Genomic DNA, 27,147 nt, shown 5'->3' with positions numbered 1-27,147 from the left:
AATACTTAACACCCACACATAAGGTCTACATCTACAAGTAGATATGCAATTCAGATTTGAGGCAAGTGCATTAAAGTGGCCCAAACATGTAAAGGCAAGCTAAAATTAGCAGTAATCTGCTTGGAAGGAGAAGCCATAAACAAATATTCTTTTCTTCAGGTGCTTCAATTATTCATCCTACAATGAAGAGAAAAATAACATATTGTACTTAGAAATATACTGGGTACCAAATCTTCCTTTGGCTTAATCCAAACTATCATTACAACATGTTCAGAGTTCATAAAACTATATTTAAGACTATAATCTGTTGTCTTCTTCAGGGTATTGGTTGGTGTTGCCGTAACACACCATGCAGATCTAACTCATATTTACAAACTATTTATACTTATGAGTTATGTTTGTACATTATATGGTACTAGCACCCTGTATTCTGGCAGCAAACATTTCAATAACCTACTGCAGCTACTATAGGCATTTCATGTTCATCTGCATCTATGATTCTGTGGCACCTAACTGCACACTAGGCATGTGTAAGGTCACAGTATTCTTTAGTATCAACTATGAATGACAGACCAGCATTCAAGAATCAAATGGAATATAGTCTACCCATGGTGACAGGTTCCATCCTTGATGGCACTGAGATGACACACAAGCCTTTAGGGAATGCCATACATAAGCTGGAAAGAGTATTGCTCCGTCATCTGCAAGCACCTGTGCACTGCAGGTGCTATTATGAAAATTTACATCATACTGCAAATGAGGAAACCATGCCAGGTGTTTATTCAATGAATGATATCACAAGAACATTTTTGGAGGGTATAAACACAGCAGATTCAGATAGGAGCACATAGGAGAGATCTACAACACAGAATGGAATAAACAAGTGAAAGAAGATGTTTCCTTGGTGGCATGAGAACTCATTGTAGCTGGGGGCATGCAGATGAGGTATGTAGCATTCACAACTGTCTGTTCCACAGGCACAGCCATGGATTATGATCTCCAAAGCTCCATCACTGGGCTTCAGCCATTGAAAGACAAAATGGGGAGCACAGTCTTCTGATGCCAAAATGTCTCTAGTAAGGATCTAATATTCATTCCAAACATGAAGAGCAAACTGTCCTTGCCCTCATTGTCCTGCATAGTATGGCCATAGGCAGATGACCAGCAGCAGAGCACTGACCTTTCCTAGCAACACCCAACTGTAGCAAAAATGATGATGTGGGGGATGTAGAGTATAATACTCTATCCATGACATCCCATGGCATATGTCACAGAACTGGCAAAGTACATTAGGCACGTGGCATGCAGACATTGTCTGCTAGGCCTACACATAGTATTAAGATGTAACAGGTCTATGCAAAATGTATATGTAATGCATGCAAACAACTGTGGAATCCCTGCTGAACACACAATAAAATGATTTACCACAAAACACTTTCAACCCATGAGAGGACCATAAAGTATACTAAGCTGTGTGCATATACTTACTATATGTGTTTCATTGCAGACAGGGCATTTACTAGCAATACATTTGCACCACCATAGTACATCAGCACATGTACAACATAACAGAACTCAAACAGAAATAATTGGTGTGTTAGCCTTTTTTCTACTTGACAAATCCATAAAAAGACATTTCAATGTTGTGGAACATTTTGAGACCTTTTCAGGTCTTTGCAGAATATAAAATAAATGAAGGCAAAAACAATGATAAACTATGCATCCACTCAGGAATTGGGTCAGCCAAAAGGATAGCTAGGGCAATGTGAGATGTGCAACTGCCCTGGGCACAAAGTGCTGATGAGTGAGATCAGCAGATCCGGATATTTCTTTAATGCAATAGCAGCTTTAAAAAGCATTTGCAGTCAAACATGAGAGCTGTAGCCCTCCGTGTAGTGTCCAAACTCTAGCAACTGCTTGCTACAATTTAAAAGCTATAAAAATTAATTATTTTTTTAACTTAAACCCAAGTGCTGGAACACTCCGTGCAAGCAGAGTATAAAGTGTGGCAACTGTTTGCTACATTCATAGCAAGCAATTTGCTATATTTTATAAAGAAGAAATCTTTTTTTAAGTGAAACATGAGAGGCATAGTGCTTTTGCAGGCAACATATAAAGGGAAGCAACTGTTTGCTGCATATGTAGCAAGCAGTTTGCTACAGTTTGAAAAGTATTTTTTTTTAACTAACATGAGCACTGTAGCACTCCATGCAGGCAGGTTTAAACTGTAGCAACTGTTTGCTACATTAGTAGCAAGCAGTTTCCTGAAGTTTAAAGGAAGAAATGATGTTGAAGAAGGGTTGAGGGCAGTGCACAGAAGTAAGACGTGAATGCTTGGGGCAGGAGGGAGGGGGGTGGCATGTCAAGCACTTGGTTGGTTTGCCAGTAGAAGTGGGGTTTTTTTGGCTCTTCACCTGAAGTGCTGGGGGGGTAGTGTGATGATACATAATGCCGGCTCAGGGTGCTGGTTGAACCAGCTATGCTGTGGGTACAGCAATACCCTTAATTAGGTGAGAAATCTGTCAGTTTAACCATAATTTGGCCAATATCGGGGCTCCTGTATATATTTACACACACACACACACACATATAGATATATGTACATATATATATATATATATATATATATATATATATGAAATGCAGAAGCATCAAAACATAGGTGATCAATACCCGCATTTTAAAGATATATATATATATATATATATATATATATATATATATATATATATATATATATATGTATATACATACACATATACATATATATATATATATATATATATATATATATATATATGTGTTGTTTTCTTTCGGCTTTTCCCGGTTAGGGGTCGCCACAGCGGAACTCCAGTCCGCTAATGATTGGCAGTAGATTTTCATGAACACCAAGGTGCCAACTCGACATTCAACCTTCAACGCAGGCACGCCCATTTACGCATGTCTTTCAAATGCCCACCCAACCGCTGGGAGGACATGCAGACTCCACACAGAAGGCACTCCCCGGACTCCAGCTGAGAATCGAACGGGAGAACCTCTTGCTGTGAGGCAACAACGCTACCGCTGCACCACCATGGAATGCCACATATACACACATATATATATATATATATATATATATATATATATATATACACACACACACACACACACACACACATATATATATATATATATGTGTCTGTTTGTATAATTGTATATATATATATATATATATATATATATATATACATATATATATATATATATATATATATATATATAGACACACACACATGCACACATGCACATACAAACACACACACACACATTTTTTATATATATATATATATATGTATATGGATCCATATCAGATCCACGACAGAACACTTACCCAATGACCAAATCACTGAGACCACATCTCCGACACAATACATCTCTGACAATGGTAAGTATAACTAGTGTGGAACGGAATGTATTCCCGTTTCCGCAATAAAATTAAAAAACAAAAATAAACGTGTATGGCAGGGGGGAAAGCCCCTGCACCCTCCACACCCCCCCTACTTAAATATACCAACTCCGAGATTGCACCACATTGCAGAAATGGGAATACATCCCATTCCGCACTACTTATACTTACCATTGTCGGAGCTTTGCTCTGTCGGCGATGTGGTCTCGGTGATCTGGTTGTCAGGTAAGTGTTCTTTCATGGAACTGATAGGTTCCCATATATATACAACCTTCTCTTCCTAAACACCCATTCCTCATTTGCCCATTTGTAATCTCTTACTTCACACCACCATTTACTTTGAACCCATAGCTCTGGAACTGCAGGCACTTACTCATCCATAGATATATTCTTCTTCTGGAAGAACTTTCCATTAGCTCTCCTTCACAGTTTGGAACTCACATTCCCCAAACACAGGTAAAGTTCATAACCTTCTCCTACTTAGAATAGTCCTCTTAAACTATATGTCTGAGTCCTGACAATGAAAATGTTTAACTACCAACCACCACCTGTCCTCCGTGTTCAACCCTCTCTTCCTATTCATTATTACTTTGCTCTCAGTCCTTCCTCTCCTTTATTCTTTAGTATCACTATCTAACTATTTTCTGTGATTTATTTAGTACTCTTCATCTTTTCTCTTCTTATATGCTGGTTTATATTATGTTTATAGGTGAATACTATGCTAACAACCCTAAAGGGCCTTTTTAAGCCTAGCCAATAATCCAAGGTCAGAATCAAACCCTGAACCTCATGTCTGTGAAGTGAAGACCTTAACCATTATGCCAAGCCCATCTGACCATTTGACCATGTATACATGTATCAGTCCATGTATGACCAAAATGAGAATACTTGATTTGTTTTTGCTGCCTTATTTTCTTAGAAAATAAACACTTTTTTCATTTGCACTGCAGAACTGTGATGGCAAGCAGGTTTCTTCTGATTCCCATGGACATAATCTTGCAGTTAGTTCCTTGCAGGTTGCAGATCAATGTGTGTGTATGTACCTTTAAAAAGCTTTCCAAGGGCTTGCACAAGTGTGTAAATACTGAGCATGTGTGAGCATGACTGCCATTTTGTAGTAAGTCGTTGAGATGTAAACATTATCTAAATGAAATACGCTGCCTGCTTTTCATCTATGTGAGAGGAAAAAGATGAGTGACATGGTGTCAGAAGTGGCATCTCAAAAGGGCATGAAGTTAGAGGTGGCATGGCTAAAACAACTTAAGGCATGTTCTAGGAATTGGAGGAATGTAGAAGACCGAATCATCCGTATAATGAGCAAACTTCGCAAAAAAGGTCAGAAATGAAGTTCATATATTAAAACTTGCTCAACACATTTTCTTTTTTGTAAAATATGAAATGAGGCATACAGAATGTTCTAAATGATATTCGCATAAACCAATATGTGTAATATTGATAAAATACTTATAATTACTATGGAAACTGTTTGAAATAAAGTCTGAATTGCATAAAATGAATAAAATAGGGGGAAACAACGACATTTTCGCCAAGCATGTATTTTTCGTATTAAGCAAAGATGTCCAAGTTATCAGAAGTGTAGAAAGTATGTTTGTGTAGTGTTGCAGTAAAGTTATTTCACAAAAGTACAGCCCTTACAGGGCATATTTCACAGAATATAGCTATTACGGAGCATATTTCTCAAAGTACAGTATTTCAAAGAGTTTATTGTGCATTTGAATATTATTACAAGCTCACAGCACAGTTTGTTCATACATAAATACAACAGCCATATTTTCAGTGTGTTTGTGCATACTTTGTGAGCATGGCAGACATTAAGAAAACCGAGTGCACTTGTGTTTGACAGTAATATTGCTGAGAACTGGAGAGTGTTTGCGCAACAGTATGACATTTTCCTAAGGCTGCATTTTCTGATAAAGATGACTGTACAAAGACATTTATTCTGCTTAATTTAGCTGGGTCAGAAGCCATAAAAAGGAAATGTTCATTTGTATATAGGTTCATAGGTAGGTACTAGGCTATCTGCCCAAAGGCATTTATAAGCCTAGCCGGAATGTGTTGGCTTTCGCCACCCCCTAAGATTAGTTCCCTGTGCCTCTGTCCAGCAGAGCCATTAAAGTGATCCCTGGGGTAAACTTTATGTTGAAGAGGGTCAGTGAGAAGATTGAAATCTTGTTCCAGACCATGAGAAGTCTCTGGGACAGGAATCTATCCCTCCAGCATGTCCTATGTATTGTTGTGGTGAGGTATAGATCCCTGGAGCGTGTGGCTCGAAGGGATATGTTTTTTTTTTAGGTGGAACATGTCCATCAATTCTGGGTTGGACATGGCCTTGCACCTGCTATCTATACAGGAGAAGGGGAACCATCATATTGTTGTACAGGCTGAGTCAAGGGAGGACTCTGAGTGCTTAAATCATAAATTTAGACAAACGTGTAACCCCCAGACAAATGTTACAATGGAAAGGCACTTATTTTATACAAGGGATCAAAAGCCTGGTGAAACGTTTGCAACAGATATAATTGACCTGAGAAACAAAGCTAAAATGTGCAGATTTGGTGATTTAAGGGATGAGTTGATAAAAGACAGACTTGTGTGTGGTATAAAAGATGATGCTGTGAGAAAGATTTTGCTTCAATAAGATATTTTTCAATTACAACAGAAAACTAAAGGGGAAAATTACAAATGGCATTATAAACAAACAATGAAATGATTAACTAACCATGGGACAAAGTGAGCATACTTGAGAAAGGGCAAAAAGCAAAATCATACGCCAGGCTAGTATAAGGGAAACATCCCTTATATAATAAATATGATATCTGCTGCCACAGGGGGAAAAATAAACTCAGGCTCCAAAAGACTAGACTTCATATCTGCTTTCTATACAACATCAAGGAAATCTAACTAAACCTTTGTAACTCGTGTTTAACAAAATGTTACTATGTGGACTTGTCTGTGATCTATGGTGATGGACCATGTCTATTCACTTCAGGGAGATCACTATAACAGTTTATAATCCATCCATCCCCAGCCCCTTTTTCCCATTTGTTTACGTGGGGTCGAGATGTCACTTCAACAGTGACAATCATCTAACGTCATGGTTTACACCACCAGGTGGCTAGCCCTGCCATGGTAGTATACTGACAGCACATACTCACAGGCACACTCACACCTATGGCCAATTCAGAGTGTCCAATCCACCTAATGCATGTCTTTGGAATGTGAGAGGAAACCGGAGCACCCACAGGAAACCCACCCAAACACACTGAGGACATGCAGACTATGCACAGAAGGCACCCAGCCAAGAATCAAACCAGGGAACTTCTTGGTCTGAGGCAACAACACTCTCCACTGCTCAGTTTATAATTCACTGATCTAATCCATTAATGAGCACAGTGGTGTATTCTGTAGATTTTGAACAAACCAGCTTTAGTAACCTGAAAAGATACTGTGATTCTTTACTATAAAAAACAATGGGTTGGAAAATGAGCATTTTGGCAAGTCTTCAATAATATTCATTATATTCTACTTTATAGATTCCTTACAGGTGACTGCTGCTAGGTCTACAATGTAATGTTTAATCCTGTTTTACTTGAAAGTAGATGCCTAGACACCTTGCAAGGTGAGGAAAAGCATTACAGTGGAGAACCCATTACTAAAAAGACACAGAATTTTAAGGATATAGTAGCTGATTCATTAAACAAGATCTTTGCTGATGAAAGCTGTATTATTTTATTATAACTGAAAAAAAACTATTCAGATGCTGACAATCAAAACTCTGTAATATGAAATGCATTAGTCAACAGAATGGTCTATATATATACATATATACACTTCACAGTTTTACTACTTTCCAGTGTAATAAATTGGGGCCATAAATGCACTTTTCTATTATGCAGGTACCTGGTCAATAAGCATTTGAGTGGCTATGCCCATTGATGGTATGCTGACATGTCTAGCTGCGTTATCAAGCAATCTTTTATGCAGCCCATGCAGACCATAATATTATATGCATTAATCTTTATTAACTTGTTCTTTTAAGGTACAGACTCATTTTCCTTTCAAATGAATTTACTCTGACTGATGCAGTACTGAGTTCTGTCACAGTACTGTCCATGTATCCAAGATGGCATCACACTACTAACTGAAAGTGAAGGTGATCTGAAAGATCAGATAATATAGTCTTCAAATAGGCTTGCATTTCAAAGAAAACAAATAATTCTGACTAATTAATAAAATTAATAATTTCTTTCTTGAAGAAGAAATAGCAGTAGAAGACAGCTTCGGCCTGCAGGACTCAGTACCCAATAATCTAATGACAAGCAATCAAGAAATCTGATGAGTAATTTTCCATTGCAGAACAGACGTAATGGATTCAGATAAAATCTTCAAGTGCAGAGATGTGGCTTTGCAGATAACCATTTCATTTGTTCAGCCTATGTCAGTTTCAATAACACTATGAGGATACAAAAGTTGAAGAGCAAAAAAAAACAAACAAAAGAAGAAAAATTATGCCTTTAAATTATGGTGCTGGTGAAGAATATTATTATGCACTGCCTGAAAAAGAAATCACTCAGTGTTGAAAAAGATCATATCCAAATTTTCCCTGGAAGTGCACATAACAAAAAGTTTCACACTTGAGATGCATTATGCTAAAAGACAGATCATTAGCAAAAGATATGGTTAGCAAGGTTGAAAGTCAATACAAAAGATGACTTGTAATGTGCTAAATCCACGCAGTAACTACCACCATGAAGGCCCCTCTATCAGTGGTCTACCACATGACTAAAGATCAAACAAAATTCAGTGTAATTATCCATAGGTTTATCATTAGCTCACATCAACATAACGGCACTCAAAAACAATAGTGATAGTACTAATTATAACATTTCCTACAGAGGAGACTGCATGCAGGTAATTATATCTTGTTTTTTATTTGTAACATTTCATTTTTATATATTTAATTTAAAACAGTAGACTTACTGGGTCATTTATTCCTTCTCTCCAAGGTGACCCAAGGTAGTATTTACTGTCAGAGTAATGTGATTTATCACTAGGAAGTTAACTGTATTATATTTATTTGATTTTTAATACACTAGGTAAACATTAAGTGAAATTGATGTGACACCTGTATACTGAGTCTCTGCAGTAAGTTTTGCCAAATTCAATGAAAATTGCTGTGTTCAAACTCTGTGCTAAAATGAAAGCTCTGGCAACTATGGCAGAAAATAGAATAGAAGATGTTCTGTCATAATAATGTGTAAATTAGATCCCTTGAGGGAGAGAGAAAAATGCATTTAGATTTACTTGATGTGAAAATGCACTGCTCTGTTTGCTACTTCTGTAATGATGCAGTGTTAATGACAATCACTTGAGTTCCTCTTTTGTAAACTTCTAATCCAAAACATCTCTAAATGATAGGCTTACCAATTTCAGTTTGCTTACAAAGATAAATATTTGCTACTACACATAAGAGGAGAATAATCAGAGATCAAATTTGACTTGTTTTTCTTTACTAACGGGGCAAATTAGGTAAACCAAGAGACACTGTCTCATTCGTCAGGCTACCACTTTTTCTTTCTGCATTTAAAAAGGCAAGTCTTTGCCAAATTCTGACTTGCACCTGAGAATATACTAATAGTGGTAAAGCTATGTGGTCAGCAAACATACGTATTTAACAGTGAAGAGAATATAATAACAATCATTCTATGTATTTCAAATGATTTGTTAAGGCAAATAATGTGTGTGTGTGTGTGTGTGTGTGTGTGTGTGTGTGTGTGTGTGTGTGTGTGCGTGTGTGCGTGTGTGTGTGTGTGTGTGTGTGTGTGTGTGTGTGTGTGTGTGTGTGTGTGTGTGTGTGTATACGTGTGCATGTGATGGAGGTAGCAGTCATATCAAAACATAATGCACAATGTTTCCAGATATCTGCAATTTACTACACTGCATGCTTGAACTTTAGTAAAAGAGGAGTTCTAGCATTAAGTCTGTTTAAATATTGAAAACTGCATTGCTAAAAAGAAATAGATGGTCATACAAATAGTTTTTGCTTGCTATGATTTCACACATCATATTTTTATGACAATTCTGCATGAAGTAAAGTATCAAAATAGTTTACACGTGGAGTGAAATGAGATTTTTTTTTTTAGTGTTACACTGACCGAGTATAATGTGACTTTTAACAGCAAATAAGATATCACATATGACTCTGGTATACTTCTGACATATGTGGGTGGCATTTCAGCAGAGCACTATAGCAGTATAACACCTGACCTCAGCACCATTTTAACTGATGATAAAGGCACTAGTGAACTGTCAGTTGTCAGTCTCCGGCAACAGTAGGAAGGGCTGCAGCTCAGATCAGAAGCACAGCATCACCAATCAGTGATAAAGTATCTATGACATGATAGCAGCATGTAACAGCATGAGGACCTACAGTCATATTATCTCACTTGTTCACAAAGGAAATGTCCCCAATCTTCTTCTTTCGGCTTTTTCCTGGTTAGGGGTCGCCACAGCAATTGGCAGTGTATTTTTTATGGTATCGAGTTGTCAGCCCAACGCCCAGCCTTCCACAAAAGGCGCGCACACACACACACACACACACACACAGACACACACACACACATACACACACAAACACGCGCACACACACACACACACACACACACACACACACACACACACACACACACACGCACGCGCACTCACACTTAGGGCCAATTTAGAGTGTCCAATCCACCTACAGCATGTCTTTGGGATGTGGGAGGAAACTGGAGCACCCGTGGAAACCCAGGCGACCACAGGGAGGACATGCAGACTCAGCACAGAAGGCACCCCAGCCGAGGATCGAACTGGAGAACCTCTTGCTGTGAGGCAGGAAATGTCCCCAGTCATAAATGTTATTTTAACAAATATTGAGAGTGCTTGCCATCTAGAAATGAGGTAGCCATTCCCCCACTGAAGGTGTGTGATGTCTGAGTTGATAAATTTAAGCAAAGTGGGGAGTGGAACTCAAGCCACATTGCCTTACTGGGGTGCAGGCAGCATCCCCCTGCAAAAAAATATTTTCAGATTTAAACAGGTTGTGGCTTCCTGACTTTTAACCTTTTCTTTGCAAACAGCTGAATTAAGTAATATGAGCTAGTTGATCTTGTACAGTAAGAAAACAAATCTGATTAAATTAAAATATCATCATCATCATCATTAGCCACCTTTTTCCCATTTTTTTCTACATGGGGTCGGGGTATTGTGTTAAGTGTTGCCAACTCTCTCAATTCAGTGCCACACTCCTGCCTTCTTCAACACTCATGCCTGACTGTCGCAGATCTTCTCTCACACAATCCATCTACCTCTTTGCTGGACATCCTTGCTTCCTCTTACCTTCTTCCTGTCTGTCCCAAGTTTTCCTCACGAGATTGTCTTCTGCTTTTCTGCACGTGTCCGAACCACTGTAATCTGTTCAATTTGATCTTTTCTGCAATTGGAGCTACTTTGGTTTCTGCTCTTATGTCCTCATTTCTTCATCTGTCCCACAGTGTGCATCCTACTACCCTCCTCAGGCACTTCATTTCCATCACCTCTAGCTTCTTCAACTATTCTGCCTTTACTGCCCAGGTTTCTGTACCATACAGTAGTACTGGTGGCACCACTGTCTTGTACACCTTACTTTTCAGCTTCTTTGGCATTTTTCTGTTATAGACTACACCTGACACACTAAGTCAGTTGACTGCATCCCCTCTGAGTCTAGTTTTGACCTCTTCATTCAGACTTCCCTTGTCCTCAACCACCCCTCCCAGATACTTGAAGCTGTTTACCTGTTCCACTATCTTCCCTTCTATCTCTATTCTCAGCTTCTTCTGATTTCCCCAATTTGCTGCCATTACCACCATCTTATCTGTGCTTAGTTTCATCCCATGTGCCTTCAGTTTTGCATTCCATTCTCCTATCCTTTGCTGAAGTTCTACCTCAGAGTCTGCCTGTAATGCCACATTGTCTGCATACAGCAACTTTGTTGATCTGTCCCCTCCGACCTGTTTGCTAATATAGTTCATCACCACTACGAACAGCAGTGGGCTCAGAGCTGAACCCTGGTGTACACCCACTCCCACTGGGGACCCCTCTGTGAGGCCGAACACTGTTCGTACTTGAGTCATTTGGTCTTTGTACATAGCCCGCACTAATTCTACCAATGTTTCTGGGACTTCAAACCACCACAGTACTGCCCAGATCAGCTTTCTTGGGACCTTGTCATATGCTTTCTCCAAGTCTAGGAATGCCCAGTTGGACTCTCTCCTCATCTCTAGCTTATTTTCAAGTATCTGTCTTACTGCCAACATCAGGTCAATTGTGCTGCTGTTGGCTAATATCAAGCCATTTGCCAGACAGAAGTCTAGAATGTCTTCTCCATCTTTATTCCTGTTGCCCCAGCCATGTGGACCCAGGCAGTCCTCACATCCTGTTCTGTCTGTCCCGATATGTGCATTCAAGTCACCCATTATCAACACCAATTCATGTTGTCCTGCTTTATCTAGTAGGTCCTGCAACTGCTGTCTCAATGCAGTCTTTTCCAGACTATTATAACTCTGCTGTGGGACATAGGCTGAGATTATGAATACTGCCGTATCATTACACTGGACTCTGATTGCCATGAGTCTATCATTAATTCTGATGATATCCCTCACTGCCTTCTGAAGTGTCTCTCTCACATCAATTCCTATGCCATTTCTAGTCTGTCCACCTCCTGAGTAGTACAGTCTGGATCTCAACCCAAGTGGCTTTGCTGCACACTGTTCTTCCATTTCATCTCTTGGGTACATAGGATGTCCAACCACCTCTGTATCATCATGTCATCCACTTCCAAGCTGTGTCCTGTCAGTGAACCTACATTAAGCATAGCAATTCTCAGTTCATGTTTTGCAGGTTGGTTGGTTTTACATCCAGCTTTTGCTCAATAGAGCAATCCCAGGTAACCCAGGCTGGGCAACTAGACACCGGCTGACCAGTAGCTTATTGACCCAGAGCTGTTGGGCTTTATGACGGGCACACACTGGCCAATTGGGGCACATATACCCCCCTCACCATTAGCTAGGGTCCCTGGCATAGCTCAGAGTAGGCTGCGTCCTCAACTCACTTATCACTGATAACTACCTATGCCCATTTTGGCGACATTAGTCAACATGACCGAATCACCCAGAGCCACATTTTACACTGCTGAGTGACTAGCCCTGCCACAGTGCACAGTCTGTGATCCGTGTTCTCCTGTTTTGAGGATACTGCGTACCACAGTAGATGCCCAAAGTGGTTGGTCTGTACAACGCTTACCCCTCTAGGGCACAAAGTAGAGTCTGTGCTGCTGCCCACAGCTCCATTCATTGGTAAATTTGAGAAGGAAACACTCAGCATGTTTTTCGGAAGTGGAAGAAACCCCCACAGAGACACAGGGAGAATGTGCAAACTCCAAACAGGCATTGGTCTGAGGTCAAGACTGAACCTTGTACCTTGTGCATGGTAGGCGAAGACCTTAGCCATTATGCCAGCTGGTTAAAATATGTAAACATTCAAATTAAATTCAGGCTGAGATTTTGACAATCATCAGTAAGGAAGGACCAGTCTTTAAAAATATTTACTGTCTGATGTGACATAAACTAATGGCAGCATGTGGTGTTTTGGCACCATTCTGATCTAAGATAATAAAAATGAACAGAGGCAGAATATTTGAGTGTTTTGCTTTGCCTATTACTGCTATGTATTACTTGGCACAATAATACATACATACAGAGAGGATGCAAACCCACACATAGAGAGAAAGAACAGCAGACCATTGCATTGCAAGTCAGAGGTCTTGCCACTAAGCTATCATGCAGCAGAAATGATGATGTTATAATGAGAGGGACAAAGCATCTCTCTGTCAGTGATGATCCTACTTGTTATTAGCACATACAGTGGATATAAAATGTGTATACACCCCTGTTAAAATGCCAGGTTTTTGTGATATAAAAAAATGAGACCACAATAAATCATTTCAAAACTGTTCCCACCTTTAATGTGACCTATAACCTGTACAATTCAATTGAAAAACAAACAAATCTGTTACGGGAAAAATATAAAAAGTAAAAAACATACAATAAGCTGGTTGCATAAGTGTACAAACCCTTAAACTAATACTTTGTTGAAGCACCTTTTGATTTAATTACAACATTCAGTCTTCTTGGGTACACACCTGGCATCAATTAAAGATACTCTAATTAACTCCAAATAAAGTTCAGCTTTCCTAGTAGGATGGTTTTTAAGTTTATTTATTTTTGGGTCGTCAACTGGCTTGGCTGGAATCAAACGGGGGCATACTTCAGAGTACCAACCAACCTAGCTAGAGCTCTGCAGTGCATTACAATTAACACATATGACACTAAGAACTTATAATAGACTCTTATTTTCAGAGAACCTGACAAATAGGATAGCAGGTTATACAAAGCATTCATTTATTTATCAATTGTTAACTGGGTAAGTGGACTGGTTCAAGATCTGACCCTTTTCAGCTATGATCAGAGCCACAAAGCAAATATAGTCACAGGAATATAATTAAACGTGAAATCTCAAACAGCAATAAAAAAGACATTAAAACAGATAAAAGATTAAAAACTAAATACAGCAAAATGCAACTTACTTAACCCACTAGTGTCATTATATATTAGTGAATAAAAATATAGATTAAAATGGAAGCATGTAGTAATTGCAAAGAGAAAGAAGTAACTTCATCTTTTTGTCATTCTCTGAAGTTTAAACAGATACAGTAGTTTTGTGTTGTAAACTGAGAATTTGCAGTAATGGGTATATAATACAATTTTGTAAGACATAAATCTAAATGCATTGACTACACAGTTAAATGGCTCACAACTATTCAGACCATGTATTCAATTTTGGAGATTGTAGAAATGTAATTATTTATTTATAATAACAATAGATTGTATTTGCCAACTGGAAATCCGGGATCCCCTAAAACAGGAAAGCATTTTTCCAAGTGTCTGAAGAATCTATATTTGAAAACTTTCACAACTTGCTCTTTTAACCTTTTCTTAAATGTGTGGGGGGGTGGGTATTGTGCTGCAAACATCGGGCCTATAACCATGAAGAGAATACACTAGAATGTTTCTTAGAGCACTGAGGCACAGGCAAGCCACAGGAGTTTATTTCTCCTAAGCTGTCAAGTTATGCAGACAAAGCCTGCTGGGTAAATCACTGAAAAAATGTCAAAATGCTACAGAAGTTATTAGTCCTTCAGTATCCCTTGTGCTCCTAATATGAATCCTAAGCAGTACTGCCATACAGACTACCCAGTTTAGACAGCTACCCCCTTAAGATGAGTCAGGAATAAAAAAAACATTGCAATATTTCTGGATAATATGATTTTATATTAGACATGAAGCAGCCATCAGCCCACACTTTACCTTGTAGTTTTGCTTTCATGTTCACAGTTTGCCACTCCACAACACTCCTAACACAGATTTGTTTTGGCAGGCAAAAAAGATGAACTCTAAGGGGTCTGAGGTATAAATATTACACTAAAGGATACACAGTGAAAATCCTGAAATTTTAATTTAGGAAGCATCATAACTTTTCCGTTCAGGTATATCTTGAGTTTAGAGACCTAGTACTTTGGGGTTACTAGAAAGGGATATCTTGCATTTAAAATATGCAAATTAACACAGAACTAGTAACAGAGAGGCGCAAAGCACAATAGCTACTTATATCATACAATAAAAGAAAAAAAAAACAACCTTTGCAAGGGAAATACCAGTATTTGTAAAGGAACATGATTACAGGTTAAAGTTACAACAGTTTTTAAATTCTTCTTTCCTTCATCTTTTAGGAATGACTATTACCATCTTCAAACAAATATTTAGCACTTGAATCCGTACAGTCAGAGTACGACATTGTCTTCCTCTCGCTTGTCAGGGAACGGCATAGCCTTTCTAATTTAGTTGACATTTGGTATAGATTATAAAACATGCTTTAGCTAACAATGTTTATACGAATAATTATTCTTGTCTGAAATGCAAAGCTTTGTTGTTGACACATGCATGTAGCCATTGGTTTAGAAAGAGATAGCATTATATAATGTAGCATTAATTTATTCAAACTAATACCATGCATCTGTCTCCTGGATGGTGCAGGCACAGATACATTTTGGGTCTCTACAATATTACAAAAATGTAAAACAAAAGTATTTTCACAGATGTATAGAAAACAGCCCATCACTTCTCTGCAGGCTTCTACTACATTAATATCTTTCTCCATAATCATAGTTAGTGACAGGAATGGAAACGTTAGAAGATATTTTCTTTTTCATTGTTACATACATATTCTCTCTTTTCTACGGTTGCTTTACTCTTTACATAACAGAAAATTCCTTATTCCTCCTAGTAGCTACAAACAACATGCATAACCATCCCATTTGTTTGCATACAATCTACATTTAATTCATATAGATATGTACAATTTAAGGAGACCTTGAATGCGTTTTTAAAAATATTTAAATTTTCTTTTTCATGCATACTTCTCAAGTGATCTTTTAAAATTGTTCAGATGTATATTTTCTCATAGTTGATAAATGTTTATTAGTATGTGGTGCTGCGGTAGCGTTGTCGCCTCACAGTAAGACGTTGTGCTGTTCGATTCTCAGCTAGAGCGTCTTCTGTGTGGAGACATGCGTGAATGGGCGTACCTTCGTTGAAGGCTGTGCGTCTGGGCCGGCAACTCAGCATGTAAAAATCTACTGCCAATCATTGGCTGACTGGAGTTCTGCTGTGGCGACCCCTAACCGGGAAAAGCCGAAAGACACAACAACAATATTAGAAGTGCCCGGCAAATTAAAATTACCCTCTTACATAATCTTTGTTACTGCTGATTTTCAGCAAATGTCTGTGTTCATTTTAAATATAAATATGGGTATGTCTAATTAGACATAAAGACTTAAGTAATACTGGATAATGAAATGTCAGTATAACTGGGTAATGAAATGTCTCATAGTACAAGGCTGTTAATATCTCTCTCTAAAAAAATAAAACAAACATATAGAGAAAAAATAGGTATATGTTCACTCAGAAATCATTTATTCTAAAGCCAGTTTTACCAAGCATATATTTCATGAGGTAAGCACAATGACCTGCAAATGTAAATTCCCTCCTGCACCCCATGCAGAATCTAAGATAGCTAATATGAGTTAATACAAGTAAGACATGAAAAGTGAAGTGAGTCTTAATGCCCCCCCTGCCAAAGCATAGCTTAAAGTTCCATCAAGTGATCTGTTTGGTGCACTAGTCTCTAAGTAGTTTTTGTTAAAACTCACTTTTAGCAGACTGTACTAGACATTTGAAACAAATTTTAAGTGTGGCCAATAACATTAAGAACCTTATCAGAAAAAAATTATATATTCTCTCTATAATCATAAAAAGTAATTAAATGACTATTTATTTATTTTTATTTATATTTTGATGACGGTGTTGGTCCTACTAGACCAGTGGCCTTTTTTCAGGTGATACCCCAGGTGGTATTCATACTGACAACAAAAGGGATTGTTATATTCCAGCACAGCCTTTAGTAAACTTATTATAAACCCTGTAAGTAGAACTTTAAAACTGTTAGAGTCTTAAGTTGTTTAATATAGGATATTTTAACAAAAGATGAAATTAAAACACAGTAGTATGAAAGCAGCTGTAATGCTAAAACTTGTATCAGTACAAATAAATTATAGATGTGACAAATCACCATTATAACACAAACGCAGAGCTAATAAAAGAAAAATCAATTACTATCCTTAACCCAGTTCAGAGATGTACTAGAGAATAGATTATAGCACACAAAATGGAGTATGATAGCTTGATTTTTACTTATAACAGCTACTGGTATTATTACTGAGGTCTCACAAGATAAAAGTTTGCAACATGCTTTTCATATGGATTTCTTTATCCTAGCATTCCAACAGGAGTTGGAAAATACTTGCAGTTACTGAGTAGAAAATACAACTTGTAGTCCTGCAACTCTGGACTGTAACAAAAGCTGCTCCTATGCCCAGCAGAAATATGAAAGTGTAACGTCAATGGAACAGATGCAGCAACCTTCCGTCTTTACTCCTTTAGGAAGTAGGTATTCTGAGACTCCATTTTGATAGCATAAATCAATATCTTTTTTTTTAAACATTACATAGAAATTTCTAAATAGAGATATAGAACTGAACATAAAAAGTGTGGGAACCAGGACCAACAAAGTAACACAAAGTTATCCCCATATCAACTCCTCTGAAATGAATTTGGCATTCTATTGTTTATGAGCCAGTTAGGATTGTCTGTGTCTAACATTGCCGAGAGAAACGCAGTATTACTGCTTCAAAATAGAAGAATTCACAGAAACACCATTGCTAGGAAGCTGTGGTGTCTGTGACTATGTCATATTTCAGTAGCCGGCTTACAGATGACCACATACCCAAACAGCACAGCACAGTGTTGTAGAACTACATTTTGAAATACTCAGTGATAGCTATATAGAATGGTTAAAGATGGAATATATGGAATCCTCCATGTACCTTCCACTCCCCAAACTCTCCATGCTTCCTACCTGTTGTAAATCAAATAAGAGTAATGGTCTTCATACTTCAGGGATGGCCTGGAACTGTTTGCCAATATTATTATTCTTTTCTGGAAACAGGATTACTTGAATGCATTTTTTTTCATTGATTCTAATGATACCTTTTAAGGTCAGACAGGAATCAGCAGCCATTATATAAAGCAGAGACCATACCTGGAACCATATAACAATAACAATAAGTGATATATGTCCATTATCTGTTTCACCAAAAACTTCAAGGGGGAGGGGGAAGGAGGAAGGGGAGTTGAGGATAAATGAAAATGGACAACACAGATGGAACGTTATGGTGAGTACATAACTTCTTTAAGTGATGCTGTCAATTTTCATTTTATCCTTAACATATGGGACAAAGTCCCAGGCTACCTTAGACCTTGGGAGAACTCAAGGAAGTATATTTCTGAGAACATAGAACCAAATGATGCTCTTTCCCTGGAGACCAGATCCAATTTGTAATGGGTAATAAAGGTATGAGGAGAAGCCCAAGTTGCTGCTGCACAAATATCCGTAGAAGCTCTAGACTGAAAAACTACTGAAATAGCTACAGCTCTCATAGAATGTGCCTTTAAAGGCCTAGGCATAGTAATTTTATTTTTGTTCTAGATGAAAGAAATACATTCTTTGAGCCATCTGGCTAGCATCACTTTGCTCATTGGTTGGCCATGTCTTGTAAATGAAAATGACACAAATAGCTGATTGGATTTTCTCAGATCCTTAGTTCTGTGTAGTTAGAAATGTAATTGTCTGTGAACATCTAATAAATGTAAGCAGTATTCACCTTTGTTAGCAAAGTTGGGAATAAATACTGGTAAATCAATAGTCTGATTGATACTGGCCTCTGACACTACCTTAGGCAAAAAGGAAGGATTGGATCTTAGCAAAACTTTATCTTTGTGGAAAATCAGGTAAAGAGGTTTACATGATAGGGCTTGTATTTCTGAAATTCTTTGACAGAGGAGTTATTGCCAATAAAAATATAGTTTTCCAGGATAAAAACGTCAGATCACATTCAGCTGATGGTTCAAAGGGAGATTGGACAATGGTTTATAAAACTAAGTTTAGATCCCAAAGTGGGGTACGATCTTTGTAAGGAAGTTTAGCAAGATTATTCCTTTTAAGGCCTTGCAAACCTAATGAGAAGCCAAAGAGGATTCTTTAAAACCATTATGGAAATTAGAAATAGCAGCTAACTGAATTTTTATGGTAGACTGGGAAGCACCTGCTCTAAAAGTAAAGCTAAAAATCCTAGGATGTTATCAATTGGCACTGAAAAAGGATCAATATTGTTATCACAAGCCCAAAAGATAAATCTCTTCCATTTACTAGCATAGAGTTTACGGGTAGCTGGGTTATGGGAGGCTAAGAGAATATGCCGTACTGGGGAAGAAAGTGAGGGAAGCCTAGCTATTACAGAACAGGAGAAACCAAGCTGTCAGCTTGACATTTACAATTTTTGGTTGGATTAATCCCTCTGGATGGGATAGAGGGTCTGGAACCAAGTCCAGAATTCAAGTCTGTTAAATCAAAAGGACAAAGAAAGGGGAACCATATCTGTCAAGGCCAGTAAGGTACAATGATGATTGCTTTGTTCTTCAACCTGATTGCTTTCTGTAGGAATTTTGGGATTAGAGGAATTGGGGGGAGGCATACAGCAGTCTGGGGGGCCAAATGTGGAGAAGAGCATTTCTTGGTGACTCCCCCGGGGGGGGGGGGGGATCAGGGCAAAGTAGTTGCTGCATTTGTTGTTTATGGGAGAGGCGGATAGGTTGCAGCAAGGCTGGCCCCATTGATGGAAAATCCCTTCTGTCACCTTTGGACTGGGAGACCACTCATGAGACAGGAGAATACACCTGCTTAGTTTGTCTGCTATTACTCTTGAACTCCCTGGAATGTGCATTGCTATCTGAAAGTGTTTGGAAGAGATTGCGAACTGCCACAGTCTGAGAGCTTCTCAACAAAGTGGATAGGATTTGGTTCCTCCCTGTTTGTTGATGTACCAAGCCACTGACATACTGTCCATTTGAATTGCAATTGTTCCTGAAGGAAGAGCAGTCTGAAAGGCTTGCAATGCTAGAAGCACTGCCCTTAGCTCCAGTACATTGATATGTAAGTTGGCCTCTGTAGGGGACCAAGTGCCTTGGACAGTCTTACCCAGATAATGCCCCCCCACCCAATATGGGAGGCGTCCGTGGTCACTATGGCCAAAGAGGGGGCCTAGAAGAAAGTCTTTGGAATGTATCCACCAAGCTAAATAATTTCTGCAAAGATTGGTGATCAAACTCAGGTCCAACATGGGTTGGTGTAACATTGACCACTGAGACACTAGCAAACATTGTAGTATTCTCATGTGAAATCTTGCCAAGGGAACTAGAGTTATAGCTGCAGCCATGCAACTCAATGCTTGAAGGACTAGACAAGCAGTTACTTTTCTGCTGCTGATTACTTTCTGTACCTGAACTCTGATTTTCTGTAATTTCATAGGGGGAAGAGAAGCTATGGAAGTTTGAGTATTTAGAAGGGTTGCTATGAACTGTAAATTCTGACCTGGGTTCAATTTTGATTTTTCATAATTTACAGTTCTTCTCAGATAACAGCAAATGTGAGGTACATGGTCTCTTGCTTCTATCAACTGATGCCTGGTCAGAGCAGTAATGAACCAATTGTCTAGATACAGAAACACTCAGAATCCCCACAGTCTCAAGTGAGCTGCTACTACTGCCAGACATTTGTGGAGAGACAGAAAGGCAGAACTCTGAATTGAAAGTGACTGGCTCCCAGCCAGAAGTGGAGGAAGCTTCTGTATCATTTGTCCATTGTTATATGGTAATACACATCCTGAAGATCTACTGAGCACAATCATCTTTTTCCAAAAATGGAAGAATGGACTGTACCTTGACCATCTGGAATTTGGTTTGACAAACTAAGTTGTTCAGTACACTTAGATCCAAAACTGGTCTCCAGTCCCCTGTCTTTTTTGGCACTAAAAAGAATGTTGAGCAAATTCCGGACTCTTTCTGGTCTGGTGGAACTCTTTGGATGACTCTTTTTTTTCTAGCAGTTTTTGGATTTCTAGAACTGCTTGTTTCCCCTGATTAGGTGGAATGTCAGGGATTTTCTTGCATACAGGAGGAGGAAGGGAAAAGGGAATTGTATAGCCTCTGGATATAATCCTCTGCACCCAGGCATCCAATGGTATTTGTAGATAGGCATTTTGGTGCAGGGATAAGCATCACCTGACTGCCTCCACAGAAAGACAATTGGGCCTTCTTTCAGAAGTGCAGGTAGGATTTACCCAAGAAAGAATCCCTGAAAACTTGGTTTTGCGGGCCACCTCTGCCACGTGGGCAGTGTCTTCCATTCAAGTTCTCCCCTCTGCCCCTGGGGAAACTACCTCCTTGCGTGTCCTGAAAAGGCCCTTGTGACTTTTTTAACCACATTTTTCCACTTCCTTTTTAATTACTGGAAAAGGATCATTGAGGGGTTGAAAAACATATGTCCACAGCAGAAAGGGTCTTTCCATCTTTCTCACACCTGGATAAAGTTTCTCTAACATTTGAGCCAAACAGGGATGATCTGTCAAAAGATGCATTGATGAATAAAGACTTAAATGGCTCTGCAAAGTCAAATAGACACATCCAGGCATGTCTCCTAATGGCAGCACCTGAACCCGCCGCTCTGGTGGTCCTTTCAGCTACCATAGCAGTGAGCCTTATGGAATGGATGAATTTGACATAGACTTCAGGGTAGCCAATTGGGAAGCCACCTTTTCTTGGACATCCTCAGAAACATTTCCTGCAAGGGTATCTAATAACTCCTTGACCAGAGCCCTCTGAAGTCTGGTAAAATGTGCCAAGAAATTCAAAGACCTTAAGGGAAAGGTCAATGATGCATAGACTCACTACCCAAATATATCCATTCCCCCAGACTATATTTTGGGTGGATGTCTAGAGGAACTCTCTTTGGCTAGTTCTTCTTTGTGGCTGCTGCCATGTCCATGGCATCAACAGCTAACCCTTTGATCCACAACTGTTTGTCTTCAGGGGTGGACAGAATTTTGTCAGGTCTCCTGGGGATGGGTTCAATAGTATCAGGGGCCTTCCACACCCACTGATAGATCAACTGAATGAGCTCATCAGCAGGTGGAGTCACTCAAGACATAGAGGGTTGAGTGCCGAAGGCCTGCAGGTACACTGACTCCTCAGAAGTGGGATTTTATGACTTCCAGTCACCCGTCTGTTTCAATATATCAAGGATGTCTCCAAAGGAGACATCATCGGGTGTGACCTTGGGGATCCCTCCCCTTCATCAAAGTCGATGTCTTTGGTGATTGATTCCTCTGGGGAATCCAAGTGTTTCCTTTTGCACTTTTTCTTCTTAGGAACCTCCTCAGTGGGGTGATCTGGGGAGTTATCAGAAGAGGACAGAAATGTTATCTTGGACTCCTGCCATCTCAATACTCACTGACCCAGTGGGAGTGCAGGTTGAATATCTGGGTGTGCGGAGGAAAGGGAAACTTGCTCTGAAGTGGAAGGGGCTGACTGACTGTGGCAGTTAAGGCTCTCTCCATCACCTCGAAAGCTGACCCACCCAAAGAGAAACCGAGAAAGACTGCCTTGGAACTGCGGCCACTCTTCGCTCCGAAGAGACAGTGTCCGAGATCAAAGCTGGAGCTGATCCATGCAGATGCTCCAAGGTGCAGAGAAGGCTCCAAAAAACAGGACTCAACCCTCACCCCCGGGAGCCGACAGGACAGACTCGGCCCCAAAAGGTCTCCCAATCCGACTGGACCAAAGACCTCTGAGCAAGAACTGGTTCCTTTGCTAGAAATATCTCTGGAACCAATCCAGTTAATGCCAGGCAACTCAGAGCCGAGAACTCTAATGCTTCAGATGAAGTCAGAGGAGGAAAAAGACAAAGGGGTAATGGAAGGTTTGGCTCCCATGCCCAAAGGGGCTGGAGTCAAAGATGTACCAGACAATCCTCTCACCCAGAGTATCTTATTCACCAGTGTCTCCACAACATCCTCAGTTAAGCTCTTGGTGGAACAAATAGAAAGGGTAGAGGGTGATTTTGTCCTTTCCAGAAAAGGTGAAAGCAGCCTTCCTGCAAAGGGGTCAATAGAGGGTGAATATGAAGTTCTTGGAAGACTCATAATGGATGGCACTTCAAATTGTTTACTTGGTGCAGAAGTAGTCAGCAATGAAGGGAATGTCTGCGCTGATACTTTTGGTGTTGAATATTCCACATGCTCCTGCACCGAAATGTTAGGAACTGAAGACTTTGTCTGTTCTGATAAACTTGATTCCACGGGTCCCTTCAGGACTGAAGTTTTAGTAGTGGAGTCTATCAGTTCCAAGGGTTCAAAAGGAACCAAAGAGTTAGCCTTTTTTGAGGATGGTGCTGATGGAGTAGAAAGCTCTGATAGGCTTTTCTTTTTTGGTTTCTCCAAAGCTTTGGAAGAAGAAGATAAGGAAGAAAGGGAAGACACATCGGTCTTACTCTTGGCTTTTTCAGAACCAGACAAAGCCTCACTGAAGGCTGATGGCAGCATACCCTTCAAAATAAGTTTGTTTCATCATTCTACTAGTGCCCTGTGACTAAATTATGCCATACTGAGCAGTCTGCTTGAAGGTGAACAGGGCCCAGGCAACAGACACACAGCAAATGAGTGCCTGACATTGGGATTTTGTGCCTACATTTCTGGCATCTTTTGAATCCAGCAGGGACTTTAGGTTTATCAGCCATACTTGCTGCAGAATTCAAGAAACTTGGTCAGCACTTTGGCTCCCCTAAAACGTATGAGAAATGCAATGATTTATTGTAATATACTAATTCTATTTTAATGTTAAATGTTCATATCTCACACTTTAATACCCTCATGCATACTACAAATTGTACATTCCCCTGTGAATCCGTACCATCAGACAGGGACCCCTTTTGTCCAAAGCCTCTGAATCTCATTTAGTCTATATGTTTGAAATGAGGAAGGAGACAGCTAGTTAAATAACATGATATGGTAAGATCTTTTGCTAAAAAATGAATATTAACTATTCTTAGCTAACACAACCAGTGGCTCGCTTAGCAAACCAGTAACCATGGTGAAGGACTAAAGATAGCCGAGATGTGGCTGAATCCAGAACTCTCCTTTAAACAGGATGCTGAATCTTGTACACTGAATGTATTGAATCATATGAAGTTGTATTACAGACCCACTAATTTAATGAAGAACAAGCAAAAGGAGTCACAGGATCAAAACCGATAAAACAAAAGCAGAATATGCCCTCTTCGCAGCAACTCTAAACTCATTGTGTCACAAGTACAGTACGTATGTATGTTTAATTTAAGAGAGTTTCAGCTAAAAAGATTAATGAATCTTGTGACTTGAAGGTATGATACTAGTTTTTAATAAAACTTTGGATACACCTCATCATTTAACCATATTGTTTATTTATATTATAGGTTCATAGGTAGGTACTAGGCTATCTGCCCGACGGCATTTATAAGCTTAGCCAGAGTGTGTCGGCTTTCGCTGCCCCATTGATTAATTAACTGATCCTCTGTCAAGCAGAGACAATGAAGTGATCCCAGGGGTATATTTTCTGTTAGCCATCCACTTCATCAAGGTTTCTCTTGAAGAGTGTTAGTGAGGGGCTCTGCCTAATGTAGTTAGGAATTTTGTTCCAAAGCATGGGGAGTCTCTGTGACAGGAATCTATTCCTCCAGCATGTTCTATTTATTGTTGTGGCAAGGTTTAGCTCACTAGACTGCGTGGCTCGCAGTGACTTGGATTTCTTTAGGTGGAGCATGTCCATCAATCCTGAGTTAGACATGGCTTTGTAAGTCAGGCAGGGATTACCTCTGAGTAAGCGATATGCCACTGAATACAGCCGGAGTTTTTTCAGTCGGACTGCATAGGACATATGTTTGAGGCCAGTAATCCTCTTGGTGAGGTGCTTTTGTGGTCTTTCCAGCTGTTGGAAGTGTCTTGTGAGGTACATCCCAAATGAGGCATTGTACTCTATGATGGGTCTGATGAGTGACGAGTAGAGGGGCACTATAACCTCTTTATTTCTAGATGTGAACCCTTTAGTAATTAGATGAGCCACATAGAAGGATTTCCTAACTTCTTTGGCAATATGATTGTCAAAGTAGAGATTACTATCTACCTGGGTCCTCAGATCTCTTATTACCTCTTCTGTATTAAGGGGGCTACTGCCTATGTGGTAATTCGTGGGTGTTTTGTTTTTCCCAAATGGGATGACTATGCATTTTTTGGCATTTAGCTTGAGGCCATGACTTTGACACCAGGTGTCTGTTTCAGTAAGGCCTTTTTGAAGGATGTCTGTGTCAGCCAGAGAGTTAATTATGGCTCCCAGTTTGCAGTCATCGGTGAACTTGGTTAACCATAGTCCTTCTGTGTTTGCCTGTACTTCTGAGAAGTATATGCCGAACAGTAGGGGTCCCAGGACCGAGCCTTGTGGGACACCACTTGTGGCTGGTTTAGAGTCGGACCTGGAGTCCACTATTCTTACCGTGTGAGTTCTGTCTGTAAGCCAGTTGGCAACCCATCTTGTGATATAGGGGTTTATGTTCAGGCTGGCAAGTTTTTCTATAATACCCGAGTGAGGAATGGTGTCAAACGCCTTGGCGAGATCAAGGTAGGCCGTGTGAACCACCTTTCCCTCATCTATGGCCTTGGTGACTGTCTTGAAGAAGTCAATCAGGTTTAGTAGGCATGATCTGCCCTTAACAAAGCCGAACTGGGTTGGGTCAAGTGTTTGGAGGTTCCCAATATCTTTGTTAATGAGTTCCATGATGATGCACTCCATAGCCTTGCAGACCAGGCTAGTTAGGCTTATGGGGCGATAGTTACCAGGGTCAGTTGTGGCCCCTCCTTTGTGGAGCAGAATAACCATTGCTGTGCGCCATTCTATGGGCACATAGCCTGTGGAGAGGCTGAGGCTCAACAGTGTGTTTAGGTGGGGGGGTTAGTTCGTTCTGTAGTTCATGCAAGACGCAGCCTGGGACACCATCTGGCCCCATTGATGCTGTGTTTTTGGCTTTTGACAGGGCTGTTTTCACCTGTGCTTCTGTGATTTCTGGGACACTACACTTTTCCGGTATTGTTATGGGCCCTTTTGAAGGTGAGAGGGAGGTGAAGTTTGCACTGAAGCTATCTGCCAGGATGTTGGCAATATCAGTAAGTTCAGTATATTTTGTGTTATTTTGCACTAGTTCAGTGCATATCTGCGAGTTGCCACTTAGATTCTTGACATAGCTAAAGAAGGCTTTGTGGTTATCTTTCGAATCCTTAAGTATTTTTCTTTCGAAGTTAGCCTTGGATGATTTTATGAGGGACCTTAGTTTCTTACTGATACTGATCAGGGATGTCTTTCCTTCTTGGGATTTGCTTTTTTTCTGAACTAGTTTCCTACTTCTATTGTATAGCCTGTTTATGGCAGGGGTCCACCAAACTGGTTTCCTTCTCTTAGGGGAGTGAGTCTTGGTTTTGCTAGGGATAGCATGATCCATGACCTTGTAGGTGCTCATAGAGTGCCTTCTTCCATATTCTTCAAAAATTATATACAGTCATAACATTTTTTAACATCTCTATTGCAGACCACAGCAAATAACTTCGATCTTATGGTCTCGACCATAAGAAAGTCGACATTTTGAAAGTTCGAAATTTAGAAGTAGACCCATATATATATATATATATATATATATATATATATATATATATATATATGTGTGTGTGTGTGTGTGTGTGTGTGTATATATATATATATATATATATATATATATATATATATATATATATATATATGTGTGTGTGTGTGTGTGTGTATATATATATATATATATATATATATATATATATATATATATATATGTGTCTACTGCTTTACATCGAAAATACACTTCGAAATAAAGCAGTAGACCCTACACTTCAGCGAAAGTCCACTTAAACGAAGGTGCACTTTCGCTGAAGTCTAGTTCCCCAGGCTACCCAAAAAAAAAAAAAACCCCTCTAAAACATGTTT

This window comes from Protopterus annectens, chromosome 12.part0 (genome assembly GCF_019279795.1).
Source record: "Protopterus annectens isolate FY-2018-M chromosome 12.part0, PAN1.0, whole genome shotgun sequence".
In the NCBI taxonomy this organism is placed as follows: Eukaryota; Metazoa; Chordata; order Ceratodontiformes; family Protopteridae; genus Protopterus; species Protopterus annectens.
This window is presented reverse-complemented; position numbering follows the sequence as displayed.